Source organism: Dama dama, chromosome 20 (assembly GCF_033118175.1).
Source record: "Dama dama isolate Ldn47 chromosome 20, ASM3311817v1, whole genome shotgun sequence".
Lineage (NCBI taxonomy): Eukaryota > Metazoa > Chordata > Mammalia > Artiodactyla > Cervidae > Dama > Dama dama.
In genome coordinates, this window is record NC_083700.1 from 8942795 (window position 1) to 8960726 (window position 17932).

General features: G+C 42.4%; 1 protein-coding gene across 3 annotated transcripts in view; it reads right to left on the reverse strand.

Moving 5' to 3' along the window:
• The window catches only part of C20H1orf226 (chromosome 20 C1orf226 homolog), a 344401-nt gene that overhangs the window by 320476 nt on the left and 5993 nt on the right, over window positions 1–17932 (reverse strand). Inside the window, exon 1 of one of the 3 annotated variants that reach the window (XM_061120246.1) lies at window positions 11882–11896. The exons of the other annotated variants lie outside the window; for them this stretch is intronic. The gene's annotated coding sequence lies outside the window, so the exon portion shown is untranslated. Of the gene's footprint in view, window positions 1–11881; window positions 11897–17932 lie in introns of those variants that run through there. 3 annotated transcript variants of the gene reach the window in all.

Sequence of the window (17932 nt, forward strand, 5' to 3'; positions counted from 1 at the left end):
AAGCAGCAAAAATGTCATCTCTGGAGATGCGTGACAATCAAAGCATGCCAAAATGACATATTCAAAAAACCAGATAAGAATATAACGTTTTAGAATGAGCTTAAAATATTTTAAATTATGCAAGACATGAAAGAAAAACATAAATTTGAATTATGAAAATTCAGAAGATGAAGTGACTGAATTCAAGAAAGAATCAGAAATTTTAAAAAGAAAATCATTTTAGAAATGAAAGCTAAACTAGAAGGAATATAAGAAAAAATAACCTTAAAATATCTGAAAAGTAGAGAAAGTTTTAAAATGAAAAAAATATATAGGAGTTGACTTGTCTGACTCCCACTTTAGTCCCAGACATTTAGTGTGATCTGGACATTTACCTCCGAAAACACTTTAGAAAACTTTCAACACACTTAGGACCCAGTGTGTTTCTCCATATTTGTCTTTCAAAACTTCATTGCAAAACAAGAAAACAAAAAATACAGCAACGTAAAAACTGTACTTCATCAAAAACACATTTGTACTTCAAAGGAAACCATTAAGAAAGTAAAAAGAACTCACAGAACAAGAGAAATATATACAAATCATATCTGACAGGGGACTTTATCCAGCATAAATAAAGAAGACTCACAGCTCAGTAGCAAAGACAAAGAACTCAATTTAAAAAATAAACAAAGAATCTGAACAGACATTTCAGATTAGACAAATTACGAACAGACATTCATAAGATGACGGACAAATGGATAATAAGCACATGAAAAGACACTGAATGTCATTAAGGAAATGCATTTCAAAACCAAGAGGAGAGACCACTTCACACTCTTTAGGGTGGCTATAATCAAAAAGTTATAATAAGAAATGTTAAGAATATGGAGAAATAAATTGGAACTCTGATCCATTGCTAATGGGAATGTAAAATAGTGCAGCTACCTTGGAGTAGCCTGGCATGTCCTCATAAGGTTAAACATTAACTTACTATTTGATCTAGCAACTCCACACTCAAGAATAAACCTAAGAGAAAAAAGAAAACATATCTACACAAAAATTTGTACACAGAAATTTCAGAGCAGCATTATTCATAATAACCACAAAGGAAAAACACCCTAAATATCCATCAAATGATGAAAAGATAAATAAAATGTAGTATATGAATACAAAGAAATATTATTAGCAATGAAAACCAATTAAGTACTGATACACCCAACAACTGGATGAATCTTGAAAATCAAGTGAAAGAAGTCAGTCACAAAAGACCACATATTTTAAGATTCCATTTATACAAAAGGTCCAGAATAGGAAAGTTTATAGATATAGGAAGTAGACTAGTGATTGCATGGTGCTAAGGCAGGGATGGAGGAGGGGACTGGTTTGGAGGAAATAAGAAGTAACCATGTGACAGCTAATGAATGGGAGATTTTTGAAATAAAAACATTCTAAACTGATTTGATTACAGTGATAGTTGTACAACTCGGAGCACATTAAAAATCATTAAATTGTGTACATGATATAGGTGATAAGATTTTATGCTATGTGATTTATATCTCCATAAACATGTCTCTAAAATTTTTTAAATATATATATACAAAGAGATAAAAGGAATCTGAAAGTGACAGATACTGCAGATGGGCAAAGAATAGCCAACATTTGGTTAACAGGGATTTCTGAATAACAGAACCAAAGCAAGGGAACAGAATTCTAAAAAAAAAAAAAAAAAAAAAAAAAACTTATTCATGAAAACATTGCCAAAAAAGAAAAATATTTGATAACTGAAACCTCATACCTGAAGAGATTATGAACCTGAGAATACTGACTCAAAACAACTATTATCAAGCTATACTCTAGAAAAGTTACAGGACTTTAAAAATCACTTGACCACCTAAGAAAAAAAGTATGTAAATTATAAGAGAGAGAAAATTATCAGACTTACAAGATTTATGTGAGAAGAAAATAGAGTAATATTTAAAATAAAGAAAATGTGGATCAAGAATTTTGTATCCAGAAGTTTTGACAAAACTTTAGCAACACTGGATTCTACAGAATAAACTTTAGATGGCCAAAATAACTAGACACATGGAAGTATGCACTGGTAGTATTAAATATGTAATTATTAAGGAACTAATACTCTGCAAGGCTTGCAGAAAGATACACAATGTTTAATGGCTGTATGATTGTGCTAGTTTCCTATGGCTGTTATTACAAATTACCATAAATTTGGCATCTTAAAATAACAGATATTTATTTTAAATATTTTTTAAATCTCTTAGCTCTAGAGGCCAGAATTTAAAAATCAGTTTCACTTGACCAATATTAAAGCGCCAGCAGGCTGCCTTCCCTCCAGAGATTCTGGGGGAATATGTTCCCTGCTCTTGCAGCTTCTGGCTGTCGCCAAACTACTTCAGCTTGTGGCTGCATTATTCCAATCTCAGACTCCAGGATCACACTGTCATTGCTTCTTCTGTGTATAATCTCCCCCTACTTCCCTCTTATAAAAACATTTGTGATGGCATTTAGGGCCCACCCAGATAATCCAGGGTAACAGCCCCATCTCAAGACCCTTAGTCACATATGCAACGCCTTTGCCTTATATAGTAATATTCACAGGTACTAAAGGTTAGGACCTGGACACTTTCTATAGTGCCTTCTTCAAGAGAATCTTTAATGAAAAGTAGCTTTAAAGAAAGTATCAAGAGTAGTATGTCATGGAAGTGAGGCCTTTCTACTGCCATCAAGGGAAGAAAAAACGCTAGACAGATGGTCAGAGGCAACGAGACCCATGTATTACACACTCTCTTTCTTCCTTTGCCTGGAGTCTCAGGGCTCCTGTCTCCAGCTTCTAAAGGTAGGGACCTGGACACTTTCTTGAAGGGTCATTATTAAGTCCACCACCAACAATCTAGTACAATCTTCTTTTTAAATGATGGAGGAGAAGGATGGCATGTGCAAAAGAAAGTTTTGGGTGTTTTCAGTATCATTATTGATGCTGGGGTTAGTATTGTTATTCTGAGACTGCTGATTGGATATTGTGGAATAAAGCAAATGGGATAAATAAAGCAAATGGAGAAGAAAGCAAGTCTTCATTCCCTACATAATTCACAGTATGGAAGAACGAACAGATGAAATATAGAAAAGACAGGTAAAAACCCTGAAGCCTTGAATTCTAATTGGAAATATGAACTCACAAGTATGTTCACATCTATTCATTCTCATGCTCTCTTCATAGTTTCCCAATTCTGTCTGCTGAAAAAGATCTAGAAACAATGGTCACCTAAAAAAAAAAAAAAAAAAAAAAAAACCAGCATCCCAAGTGCCTATATGGTGGTCCTGAGAAAAGATTTTGCATTAAAAGACATCAAGTCTTCCTGGAGAAATGCTGATTTGAGTCTGAGTCGGAAAATAAATGAAGAGTGGAAGAGAAGGGGAAGGAGAGCAGAGGACACAGAGAGGATCAACCTCCAGAGCTCAAAGAGGTGCCAGTTACCAGACTGGGTATTCACAAAGGTTAAGAGAGAAGGTATCATAGGGAGGTGAGGAAGGCATCAATCGGCCCTGGACAGAGTCTCTCACAAGAAGCCAACACAGAAAGGCAACTGCTGGCAGTGTCCAGCCAAATACTTTGCAGGCGGGGGAGAGCTCTGACCTATGGACTTTGAATATTCCAGCCTCACAAAGGAAATCATCGCCATCATGTGGGAGGGCACCCCAAACCCTCTTGGCCTGCTGACATTAAGTACACCCAATCACCCCTCTGATGGGGATCTATGCCCCTATAACCCCCACTCTCTTATCTGCAGGGAGATGAGAGCTGCTTCTGCATCCACAAGAATATCCAGTCACTCCCTCAATTACATATTCCACCATAAACCCATCAAAAGGCATCCCGGCCCAATAAACCAGGCTGGTCAACTGGCATAACCCAGGTCTATTCATAAATGTCCCTGTTCAGTGAACACATCAGTGGTTCTCCTGGCTACATATTGCAATCACCCGGGAGCTTTTAAAGTTACAGTGATAGTGGAACCCCGGCCCAGATACATGAAATAAGAATCCCTGGGAGTAGTAAGCATCTGTTTCTAAGTTCTCCAAGTGATCCCAAAGTACAGCTGGGTTGCAAAGTACCGTTAAAATATGAAATTAGGTTTCAGAGGAAGCAAGACTAAAGGTTAACCCTTGAAAAATGGGTTGCCCTTTAAGGCTAAGACTCTGATCCCTATGAAGCACACAGAGGCCTCTTTCTTCTTAAATGTGTACAGTATCCAAGATCATAGCTCAGTCTTTTTCCTCCTTTGCCTTTCTGCAGAATGTGACCCTGCAACATTCTGCAGTTTTTCAAAACTCTTCTCCTTTGGCTGCAATAGGGAAAATTGATGACTAAGACGTAAAAGACGTTTTTTCATGGAGCAGCAAAAGGTGTAAATATTTGAGAAGAGAAGACAAGTAATGAATAAATTCTGCTTACGTGTAGTTACACTTAAGCAATATATTGATGAACAGCTAGGGGAGGAAAGCGCAATTCCCGCCTCCCACGCCTCCAAGAGAGAGAGAGAGGACACCTCCACAGCACGGAGCAAGCGCAGCCCCACGTGCAGTCTGGCTGGGTTCTGGCTGTTTGCTCTAATTGATCTGTCAGCCAGTAGGTGTGCCTTAAGTCACTGGGATGTGACCACAGAAGATACGCGAAGAAAAAGAGAACTGCAGAGTGTTCCAGTTGGAAGGGATCTCAGAGACCATCTAAGATTTCGTTTCTAAGGAACTCTTATTTTACAAACCAGGGGACTGGAGTACAGAGAGATGAAAGCAACTTGTTTAAAGCTTGTCTGATCTAACAAAGGGTAGGACTGGCATTGAAAACCAGTGCAGAACTCTTCCATGCCTCCTTCTAGTCTTGCAGATCCTGGCCTGCCTGCTGCATAAATAGACTATTATGAGAAACGAGTACTTGGGATGGGGAGGCAAGAGGAGGACCCACATCCCTCCACATGACATAGCCAAGGCGTCAAGGCTTCTCCCTTAGAAGAGGTGAGTCAGCAGCCTCAAGTGTGTGCTTCAGACATACTTTTAATGAAAAACAACTTCAAGTTACTGCTGGAAAGAGGAAATAAAGAATCCCTAAAAGGCATCACTGTCATCATGCACTTGATATCCACAGGACCCAAAGGTCATTGGCCTCACTCTCTAACAAACCGAACTCTTGCCGAATTTCATGCATCCCCTACATCAGTTCAGTTCAGTTGTTTAGTCGTGTCTGACTCTTTGCAACCCCATGGACTGCAGCACACCAGGCTTTCCTGTCCGTCACCAACTCCCAGAGCTTGCTCAAACTCATATGCATCGGGTCAGCGATGCCATCCAACCATCTCATCCTCTGTAGGCCCCTTCTCCTCCCACCTTTGATCTTTCCCAGCATCAGGGTCTTTTCAAATGAGTCAGCTCTTCGCATCAGGTGGCCAAAGTACTGGAGCTTCAGCATCAGTCCTTCCAATGAATATTCAAGACTGATTTCCTTTAGGATGGACTGGTTGAATCTCCATGCAGTCCAAGAGACCTCAAGAGTCTTCTCCAACACCACAGGTCAAAAGCATCAATTCTTCGGTGCTCAGCTTTCTTTATAGTCCAACTCTCACATCCATACATGACTACTGGAAAAACCAGAACTCTGACTAGACGGACCATTGTTGATAAAGTAATGTCTCTGCATTTTAATATGCTGTCTAGGTTGGTGGACTCTTGGAGGACACAAACAGAACCCCCTACATATGCTTACTGTAATAGCTACTATGTGCCAGGCCCTGTGCTGGTACTACAGAAAAGATTGTGTTGGCCATAAAGTTTGCTCGGGTTCCTCAGCAAACCCAAACGAACTTTTTGGCCAACCCAATATAAAGTTTAACTATAATACATTTTACGGAGCCTATGGTAAGTACACAAATATCAGATTATAAACCAAACGGTGCTATAGTAATTCAAGGAATAAGAAAGAACAAAGAGTTGGGAGGTGAGGGAAAAATTAGTATCTGATGAACTAAGCCTCATAAGATAAGTGTGGAGTTGATGTTTTCATCCCAGGTCTACAAAAACAAAGCCAGCTTCAGGCCACAGGTTAAATGATCCTCAGGAGAAGAAAAGTGAAACCCACACCATAAAAATTTTTATCATCTTGCCAAGGGAATGGCTGGGAGAGTACCGTCACCAAATACTACATTCTTGCCCCAAAATGTTTTTTGAAAAATACAACCAACAGGATCAGGAAGACCACTGGGCTGGGCAGGAGAAGCAGAATTACTACAGTGGACAAGAGCCATATTTGGGATCCCACTCCTGGCAAAGGCACCAGGTAAATGGGGTGAGGAGCAAAGCAGTGTGCTGTGTACCCAGTGACATCAGCTTCATTCATTCATGTGTTCATTCAGATCAACAGTGCGCCTGTAACGTGTCAGGCCCTGTGCGAGGCCTGGGGAGTTCAAAAGTGAATCAGACAGGCTGCTTGTTTCTACTCCCACAGGCCAGGGGGAGTACCCCCTGGAGGGGGCCTGGGGGTGGAGGGAGATTGTAGGAAACAAATAATTGTAACATAGGCAGTCAGGATAAACAGACAGCCTAGGGTCACAAAGGGAGTTGCTATCTAATATCCCAAACAATCTAATTAGCCTCAGAAATCCATCACGGATTTGTCATCAGTTTCTTACAGAATCCCTGCATGAAGTTTTCATATTTCAGCAATGTCTAACAAGAGGCTGGAAGGGAGAAAGAAATGATCTAATCCTAACTGGCTGTGACTGTCAACTATCTAGGGTCTATGTTTTTACAGCCTTAATTAGCCTCCCACTCAGTCCTTTTCTCATTTCTCAGAAGGGTTCATTCGGACACAGTTAAATCTCATCATTTTGACTAAATCGACCTTAAATTGCCAAATCTCAGCAGCCTAACATGATTCCTAAACTCTGAGATAGTGTAAGACATCAAGACTGCTCTAAAAAGAGAATTCCATATAGGATATCAGGACACAGTGTAACCAAGGGCCCAACCCACAAATAACCGCTGAGGAGCCCCTACAGAGGTAAGTTCAACCACCCTTCAAGCTCATACAGCTCCCACGGCAGTGTCCTCCCAGTGGATGGAGCTTAAAGCTCTGTCTGTGACCTGTACTAACTCAGAGTGAGCTCCCTAAATAGTAAAGACTACTTAACTTTGTATCTTTTCTACTTCTGATTCTCCTTCCCAAATAAAGCCGGGCCCTAAGAACACAATATATGTTGCTGTACTAAGCCTTTCTCTACAATTTCTCTTACACCTACCCTTCCATCTCCATGCCTGCTGTGATTGGCCTCGTTCAGGTCCTCACATGTGGAGATGTCCTCAGCATGCTTTTCTATTTTTACAACAACTCTTACCCATTTCCTCTTCCTAATACATAATTCTGTGTGTGCGCACATATACATACATGTGTATGTAAATATGCGTGTGCATGCTAAGTCACTCAGTTGTGTTAGACTCTTTGCAACCTATGGACTGTAGCCCACCAGGCCCCTCTGTCTATGGGATTTTCCAGGCAAGAATACTGGAGTGGGTTGCCATGTCCTCCTCCAGGGGACCTTCCCCACCAGGGATCAAACCCACTTCTCCTACATTGCAGACAAATTCTTCACTGCTGAGCCACTGGGGAAATGCGTGTGTGTGTGTAGCCCGTGTGTGTGTGTGTGTGAAGCTGGTGTGTGTGTGTATGTATACATTATATATACACATGTGTGTACATCTCTAAGAGGCACACATTTTTGTTCCCTACAAAATGGGCTTCCCCAGTGGCTCAGATGGTAAAGAATATTCCTGCAATGCAGGAGACCTGGGTTCGATCCCTGTGTCAGGAAGATCCCCTGGAGATGGGAATGATTACCCACTGCAGAATTCTTGCCTGGAGGATCCCACGGACAGAGGAGTCTGGTGAGCTCCTCTGTTGCTCCATGGGGTTGCAAAGAGTCAGAGACAACTGAGTGACCAGCACTTTCATGTACAAGATGAAGCCACGTCTCTCAAGCCTGGTATTTAAAGCTTCCTGGGGTATATAAGGGTCTTCTTACTGCTATTATTTTATTATCTCCTCTCCCCCACTAACACCACAGAGTTACCTTTCCTCTCCTCTTCACTTACCTAAAAGCTACCCATTCACTTTATTTATACACATAATCATTTCAAACTAAGAGATGCCTTCCTTATACCTCGTGGCGACTTCTAGAGTAGAACACGGGCTCTCATTCCAGCCACTAGCATCTCTCACCTGAAATATGGGATGAGCTTCCTGAACAGTCTCTCCAGGCCCCTCCAACCCACTCTCCACAAAACTGCTACAGTGTAAATCTTAAGATGTATCATCTCATGCTCCTGCAAGATCCCTTCCAAAGTCACAGACTAAGTCACCAACAACAGCTGCTTCTGAACTGTCCTGGGTTTCAGGGATGAATATAAATGGATGAGCTCTACCCCAACACAGCAGTGCCCCCACGAACAAGCTCATGAACAAAGCTCAGCAGAACATCTCTGTGTGGAAAAAGCAAAGCCTCATTCCTGCAAAGCCTTGGTCCAATTCTGTCCCAAAATTGGATAGGGAATGACCTTGAAAAAGTCACTTAATACTGAGTCTTTGAAACTACAACGATAAAAGGGAGAGAATGACATCATGCAGCACAGTTGGGAGGATTAAATGAGAAAGTTTATAAAACACCTGGCAGAATGGCCAGCACATAGTACGTGCTCAGTATACTATACTATCACTGCGCCTGTCTTTCTGCATCTCCCCAGCTGGGCTGGCTGATTTCCTTCTTGTTCCATCTCTCTGACCTTCAACACCAAGCACGGTGCTCCAAACACAGGACAAGCATGATAAACACGTCCTATGTGATTGGACTTACTCCTACCTCTGCATTTAGAAATGTAGGAACACATCAAAGAACACAAGTTAGATTCAGAAAAGACTATCTGGGGGAAAAAAACTCAACAAATCTAAGAGAGTAAAATGAAGGTAAATGATAAGAATTTACAAGGGAGTACACAGTGATTCATAAAGACCTCTCCTTAGTGAAGCCACCAGATCCTTTCGATCTTTCCACCAAAACTACCTTGGCCTGTTCCAGCAAACACTGAGATTCTCCAATTGTGCTCCTCGATTTAACTGGATTTGATAGAATCTGCCGGGGAGCTTCTAAAACTCCCAACGTGCAGAACTCCCATTTCCAGAAAGATGGAGTCAACATACTTTCCCCTATTCCTTCTGCAATCAACCACCAAAACTCCAGGAATTATAGACCAAACAAGTACAAGACAACTCCGAAAGATGAAGAGAAGTCAGACCAGCCAGGGACCTCAGCACTCAAGAACCACGCGACAGTTGAGTTCTCTGGGTTCTTTCTGCCTCATACCTCCCAGACCTGTTGCCGGAGAAGCCAGTGACCCAGAAATGCCAATGAACACAGATCCCAAAAAAAAAAAAGATCCCAAGAGAAACCCTCTTTCCCTAGCAAAAGGACCAGGAAACAAAGGCAGCCGCACATGAAATGCCTCAGAGAAGGCTGAAAGGGAAGCTGGGATGCCAGGAAGTGACCTACAGGTGACAAGGCCTCCTCCTCTCCTTGCTGGGGTTTCAGACGAGTCCCAGTGAAGAGTCAGAACTTTCACCACCGGCCAGGGTCATGAGGCAGAGTGTCAGGGGAGACCACCTGAGCATCAGTAATGAGGCACTCTGGCCCATCCCAGAGTGGCATCAGCTGAGACTGATAAATGATCTAGTCTTCCACCCCACCCAAGAGTAAGGAGGCAGCGCTCCCCTCCCCTCATCAGCCCACTGGCAGAGGTGTCTTGCCGAAACAGATTTAACTAAGGTCCAGAAAGTCATAACATAATACCCAAACCATCCAGGTTTCTGTTTTTGTTTTAATTATTTATTATTTTATTTTTTGGTTGTGCTGAGTCTTTGTCACTATGCACAGGGTTTCTCTAGTTGCGAACACCGGCTCTAGGGCATGCAGGCTTCAGCAGTTGCAACACTCGGGCTCAGGAGTGCAGCACATGGGCTGAGGCTGCTCCACGACATGTGGAATCTTCCCAGACCATGGATCAAACCCACATCTGCTGCATTGGCAGGTGGCTTCATACCCACTGTACCACCAGGGAAGTCCCACCATCCAGGCTTCAATCAAAAATAATGATTTTTGACCATCATTGTAGGGAAAGAGCAAATTAGCCAAGACGGTAGTGGTCAGGCTCTCTCGCCCCACACCCTCTCGCTCTTGCCCCACATTTTGTAAATAATGATTATGTAACAGCTGAGATCACTTATAGCACTGTGCATGCACGTCAGGAGGTACTCGCTTGGCCACAGGCTTTTGTTCTGCAAGCATATATAAGCTCCACCTGAAAAAGCCCTTGCGGCTGTTTTATGGCTATATTATGGCTGCGTTATGGCTATGGTCAACCACAAGAGAATATAGCGAGTCTGCTGCTGCGCCGGCCCAGAGAGGATAAACTCATCTGCAGTTCCTACACCTCCAGTTCTCTTCCGGCTTCCCCACTCACGCCTTGCCTACCATGGATTCGGCGAACAGTGTGCACAGTGAGGAACAGCAAGACAATCATCATTCTAGGAACTGGGCTTCCCAGGCGGCTCAGTGGTAAAGAATCCACCTGCCGAGCAGGAAATGTGGGTTTGATCCCTGGGTCGAGAAGATCCCAGGCTCCTCAGCACCCATGAACCACATGACAGCTGAGTTCCCTGGGTTCTTTTTCCCTCACATCTCCCAGACCTGTTGCCGGAGAAGCCAGGGACCCAGAATGTCAAGGAACACAGAAACGCAACCCACTCCGGAATTCGTGCCTGGAAAATCCCACAGACAGAGGAGAATGGCAGAGTACAATCCATGGGGTTGCAAAAGAGTCGGGCATGACTTAGTGACTAACCAAAAGCAATAATTCTAGGAACCAGAAAAATCTCAACATGAGTGAGAAAAGATCATCAAAAGATGCCAGCACCAAGATGACAGATATATTAGAATTACCTGACAAGGACTTTAAATTGGCCTTCACAAAAATGCTTCAACAAGCAACTATGAATATGCTTGAAACAAATGGAAAAACAAAATTTCAGCAAAGAAACAGAAGATATAAAAACTGCAGCACCCACACTACACCCCATACTAATTGAATTAAAATTGCTGAGAGTTCCCAGCCATCAGTAATTATTTTTAACCCCCTAATGATTCCAATGAGCAGCCACGTTTGTGAATCAGTGCTCCAACTTAATGGTTCTCAAACTAAGGTAACCATCAGAGTCACCTGGACAAAGGTGATAAAGGCAACGAGATCCAGGCCCTCAGCTACTCCAAGACTGGGCAGTAGCGTTTTAATCAGATTTCATGTGATTCTAATAGAGCCAAAAGCCTTAACTAATCAAAGCAAGTTGCAGGTGATTCTCTTCATTTCAGGAGGCCGCAAAATTCCTGACCGGAGAGAGGAAACAGCAAAATTTAAGTGACCTTGAAGCAAGAGGTAAAGGTTCAATTATATTTAAAAAAAGTTTCAATCACACTTTGGATACGGGTGCCCAGGATATAGTGTGTTTAACCTGGACTGCCAAATTTAAGAGAAAAAAATCTACACATATTGAAGGACAGTTTGAAAATGTAGTTACAGTACAGGTTATACATGTTTATGGGAAATAGCATGGGAGCGAGATTAAACAGTAGCTGTCACTTGGCCCATGGGAGACATTAATCTTGGCAGCAGAAAAAGAAAGAGCTTCCACATAAGCACCTCTTCCAATCCAAAGAGACCACAACAAAAAGGGAAGAGGTTAAAATAAAGATAGAAAAAAAGAACACATCCAAAGAGCTTTTCCATTACGTACTGTGGGCTAAGATTTCCGACCAAAAGGCAACGTCTCCTGGGCTGGAAGTTTTTTCTGGCATTTATACTTTCCTGGAAGGACCCTGGAGGCTCCAAGTGGAGTAGAGAGAACTGGTCCTCAGAAAAAGAGCTGAAAAAGGCAAGGAAGAGGGCGTGGAAGTTGACAGAAGGAGTGGATGGCCCCCGTCACACAGGAAGTGCATAGGCAGAAGCTCAGCAAAGAATAACTCTCTCCAGGAAGGAAGGGCCTCCCAAAGCCCCTCTCCTGCCCTTCTACTTACTCACTGATGCCTTATTTCCACATCTGGAGACCATCAACATGGCCCAGCAGAGGTGGCCTGTTGCCCACTGGCACACAGCAGCTGACCAGCCCCTGGTTACAGATTTAACCTCAATGAGAGGGGCTGAGACCACCGCCTTTAAAAGACCATTTGCCCACTCAATCCAACCTAGAAGGATGGTCTCAGCTTCCTCATCTGAGAAAATGGAACCAAGAATACCTACCCTCAGGGAGCCACTGTAAAGATTAAATTAGTTTTGCATATGTAAAATTCTGAGAACCGAGAATTGAAAGTAGTGAGTACTGGGCAAACATTAGTTCTTAGCATTCTCTTAGCACAGAACTTAACAGTGCGAGACTGCTGGGATGTGACTCGGGAATTTTTTCATTACTAAATGTGGGCCATGAGCAAGTTTCTCTGACTCTCTATGCCTCAGCTTCCCCATGAGTAAAACTCAAATGATGAGAGACCTTACCTCACAGGGTTGTTGCGGAAGACTAATCATTTCCTAGAAAGAACTTGGCACTGTTATTACAGTACTATATCACAAAGCACATGATTGTAAATAACAGTGATTGTTATTAGCCTTCTGTGATGTGGACTGCATGAGGCAGGTATGTGAGGAGTCCCTTTCGTCCTTAAGGAGCTTATAGCCTAGATCAAGACAGAAGAAATGTACACCAGCAGGGAAGAACATCTCAGAACAGGGTACATGTGATGGTTCTGCAAGCACGCAAACAGTATTTCTCTCCGATGTGCTCACATCCAGGCTGAGTTCAGAATGTTCTGAATACAGGGAGCATAGGGCAAGTACACTCTTCTTAGCCCCGCCTCGGTAGGAGTCCCAGGTTGCATTCAACTCTCAAGGCTGATCATTTCAACAGTTCTGGAAAGCACTGCAGCTTCAAGAATAGGCAGAGAGGGAACTTCCCTTGTGGTCTAGTGGTTAAGAATCCACCTCCTACGCGGGGAACACGAGTTCAATCCTGGTTGGAAAAATCCCACATGTCTCTGGGCATCTAAGCCCATATGCCGCAACTACTGAAGCCTGCATGCCCTACGGTCCACCCTCTGCACCAAGAGAAATCACCTTAACAAGAAGCCACCGCAAGGAGAAGCCAGCGCACCACAACTAGAGAGGAGCCCCGAGCTGCAACAGAGAAAGCCTGAGCATAGCAACAAAGACCCAGCACAGCCAAAAATAAAAATACATAAATTAAAACAAAAAAACTTTAAAAAATAAATGATAGCAGTAGCCACTGTCCTCAGTTCTCATAGATGGACCCGTAAGAGTATCAGACACACAAGTCTCACTGAAATGTTGCAGAAAACCAACCGAGTTTCCCACAACGGGTAGGAGACTAGGAGTACAAAAGCGCTCCAACACTCTGGGCACAGAACTTGCTGGAAGTGCCATTTTAAGTAACTTTTAAAGCCAGCTGCTCCAGTACTTAAAAGGAAACATGATGCCGAATATAACAATTGAAAAGGGAATTGTAAGCATCACAAGGTACTAATTAATCCCATGATGCAAGATTCCTCCTGCTTAGATTACCTCTGCTTAAAGAAGTATTTATCCAAGAAATTCAGAGAAAGGCTGTGAAGACAGACAACATACTGTACTTAAGAGTCTGTGATTTTTAATCCGAATGAGGATTAAAAGGCTGGAACAAATGTGATGGGGGCATGTACCAGAAGCCAGTTAACCCCTCCTTATTCCTTCCCTAGGAGGCTGACAGCTATTTTAAGTCCACAAAGCAGTCGCACTGTCTGATTTGCAACTTTAGGAATCAAGAATAATACAGTAGCTAGATTTTTTTAAGCAGACATGTAAAATGAAGATAATACCCTACTAGGCCTTTAATTCATTAGGAAAAAAAAAGAGTATATGACAATTTTTAGATTAAACCATGCACAGATGAAAATTAAATTGCAATCTGCAGGACTAAAGAACAACAATATTAAAAAGAGCAACCCACTCATTGCCAGGCATTACGCTGGGTATTTGCATACGTAACTCATTTTCTCCTCTCGTTAACCCTATAAGACACGTGACATTTGTATTCTCTTTTTACAGATGAGGATGCTAAAGAAGAAGTGTTAACTAACTCAAACAAGTTCACACAGCAAGTGAGGGACAGAGCCAGGATTTGAAGCCAAACACAATTTGGCTCCTGAATCCATTTATGCTATGCTGTCAATCAAATTCATGTTATAAAAACTATAAAATAAAAAATAAAGAACTAGGGGAAAGGGTATCAAATCATTGATAAGAACATAACAGGTTGCAAATATTTTTTACTGCTAAATTAAAATGACAATTATCTACTCCTAAAATTGGCCATATGTTCTACAATCAAAGATTCTAAGTCTGCTGCACGTTGATCACCGGAATTTCATTTAATTCAGGAAAAACGTCTACTTTCTTTGGAAGGCAGTGGCAGTCTGTCAGGTGGGGATGGGGGATTCCTCCTGGGATCAGGGACTAGTCTCACTGGGGCCTGAGAGTTTCAGGCCTAAAGCAAGGGGAAAAAAGCCAGAGACCGGAGCCAGCTGAGGCATCTCCCACCCTTGGGTAATACACCAAGGTCCTAGCAGTCCTTGTAGAGAGCACCGTAGAAATTATATTCATTGATTCAAAATACATTTTTTTCTATATGCAAGGCACTGCAGTCAGCAACGCAGAAGACTCAAAGGGGCAGAGTGACAAGGACCCCAACGACGACCACTGGGGGATGAAAATCAGACCAGGGCAGGCAGCTGGAACGCACCCCAGGCTTCAGTCAGCTCCTGCCCCATAGAAGGAACCAGCAGCACCCACTTCAGAGCGACAGTGGGCTGGGCCTGAGACACAGATGGGATCACAGGAAAGGCTGAGGGAATGGTAGGTACCCCATTTGGGATGAAGCATGGAGTGATTAAAGGGAACAACTCAAAACCAGAGAGCCCTGAATATCAGGCTAAGAATTTTTGACCTAATACAGTAGGCTTAGAAACTTTTCGTGTTTTGAGTAGAAGGATATCACAATCATATTTCAGGATAATTAACAGAGCAAAAGTTTATAGGATAAAGTAGAGGTCTCCAGAATGTAACTGAAACAGTATGGTGAGAGGTAGTGTGCATCCGAACCAGCCAGAAATGAGAAGGAACAAGCAGAATGCATGGATGGATATCACTGTGAAAATTCAAGGATGCAGCAACTGACTTGAAGTTGGGGGCAGGGGATGTCTGGGAAGAGCCTGGCCACAAAAGGTACTCAATCCAGAGCTGAGTTCACTGTTACATGAAAGGACTCAAGCTCTGCTCCAAAGTGTCAATCCTGGGGCCTGAGAGGATAGTGGGGTCATCTAAAGAAGTATAAAGTGTCAGAGAGATTTGAATTCAAGATGATTGAGTGATGGGATTAGCAACATGTTCAGTGGGGTAGAGCCAGCCAGCAGGAAGCTGAAAGAAAGATCTGGAACCTGAACCGGAGTGAGAGATCCAGGAGCCAATACATAATGAGGGGTAAGGAGGAAGGATGGAATCAAGCATTCACCAGAGAGGTCAATGAGTGAAGAAAGATCAGCCAGCAAAGAGAAGGTACAGACAGGGGCGCCATGCACTGCCAACAGAGAGCCTGCAGAGAGCTGAATGAGGCATCCCAAGAAAGACAAGGACAGGCTGCCCAAGAAGAAAACTCAAAAAGGCTGAGGACAGAGAAGGGCGACCATCGAACAATTCCTATAGGACAGCCAGGAATCGGAAGGACACAGCCAGGGACTGAATGAAAATTGAGAAACTGCAGAGAGCAGATCACTCTTTCATGAGGCGTAGCTACAGAAGGAAGAAGACAACATGCTAATGAATAAAAAGGTGGAGAGGAGAGAGTTTTCACATAAGGGAAGGTCACAGCACACTCCTGGGCAGAGGAGTGAGCCAACGGGGAAAGATGGAAGCTTGCAATCATTAGGGTGGGGAGCGATGGGGTAATGAACAGACTAAGGAAAGGTGGGCTACAGCAGATGGAGGGCCAATGAGTCTTAAAAAGAAAGAGGGGGGAAAAATTAATTCTACTTCATAATTTAAAACTTTTGTGTTTCAAAAGCATACCAAGAAAGCAAAAAGACCACCCACAGAATAGGTGAAAATACTTGCAAACCTACATAATGAATTTGAATACAGAACATATAAAGAACTCTTACCTCGCAGCAATAAAAAAAAAGATAATCCAATTTAAAAATGGGCAAAAGATCTGAACAGACATTTCTCCAAAGATTTGCAAATGGCCAATAAATGGCCATGAAAAAATGTTCTGTATCATTAGTCATCAGGGAAATACAAATCAAAACCACAATGAGATACCACTTCATACCTACTAGGATGGCTAGAATCAAAAAGGTGGATTAAAAGAAGTGTCAGTGAGAATGTAAAGAAATCAGAATCCTAACGCATTGCTGTGGAAAAGTAAAATGCTGCAGCCACACTAGAAAAACATCTACTTCTGCTTTATTGTCTACACCAAAGCCTTTGACTATGTGGATCACAACAAACGGGAAAATTCTTAACGAGATGGGAATACCAGACCCTTATCTGCCTCTTGAGAAACCTGTATGCAGGTCAAGAAGCAACAGTTAGAACTGGCATGGAACAACAGACTGGTTCCAAATAGGAAAAGGAGTACATCAAGGCTGTATATTGTCACCCTGCTTATTTAACTTATATGCAGAGTACATCATGAGAAACACTGGGCTGGAGGAAGCACAAGCTGGAATCAAGATTGCCGGGAGAAATATCAATAACTTCAGATATGCAAATGACACCACCCTTGTGGCAGAAAGCAAAGAACTAAAGAGCTTCTTGATGAAAGTGAAAGAGGAGAGTGAAAAGGTTGGCTTAAAATTCAATATTCAGAAAACTAAGATCATGGCATCTGGTCCCATCACTTCATGGCAAATAGATGGGAAAACAGTGTAAACAGTGACAAACTTTATTTTCTTGGGCTCCAAAATCACTGCAGACAGTGACTGCAGTCATGAAATTAAAAGATACTTGCTCCTTGGAAGAAAAGCTATGACCAACCTAGACAGCATATTAAAAAAGCAGAGACATTACTTTGCCAACAAAGGTCTGTCTAGCCAAAGCTGTGGTTTTTCCAATAGTCATGTATGGATGTAAGAGTTGGACTACACAGAAAGCTGAGCGCCGAAGAACTGATGTTTTAGAACTGTGGTGTTGGAGAAGACTCTTGAGTGTCCCTTGGACTGCAAGGAGATCCAAACAGTCCATCCTAAAGGAAATCAGTCCTGAATATTCAATGGAAGGACTGATGTTGAAGCTGAAGCACCAATACTTTGGCCACCTGATGTGAAGAACTGACTCATTTGAAAAGACCATGATACTGGGAAAGACTGAAGGCAGGAGCAGAGGGAATGACAGAGGATAAGATGGCTGGATGGCATCACTGACTCGATGCATATGAGTTTGAGCAAGCTCCGGGATGTGGTGAAGGACAGGGAAGCCTGGTGTGCTACAGTCCATGCAGTCGCAAAGAGTTGGACACGACTAAGCAACTGAACTGAACTGAACACTGGAAAACACTGCGGTAGTCCCATAATGGTTAAACACAGTCACCATACAATCCAGCAGTTTCACTCTTACCTATCTACCCACGAGAAATTTAAGCATATATCACACAAAACTTGTACTCGAAATATTTACAGCAGCATTATTCATAATAGTTGAAAAACAAACAAGCTAAATGTTCATCAACTGATAAATGGATAAACAA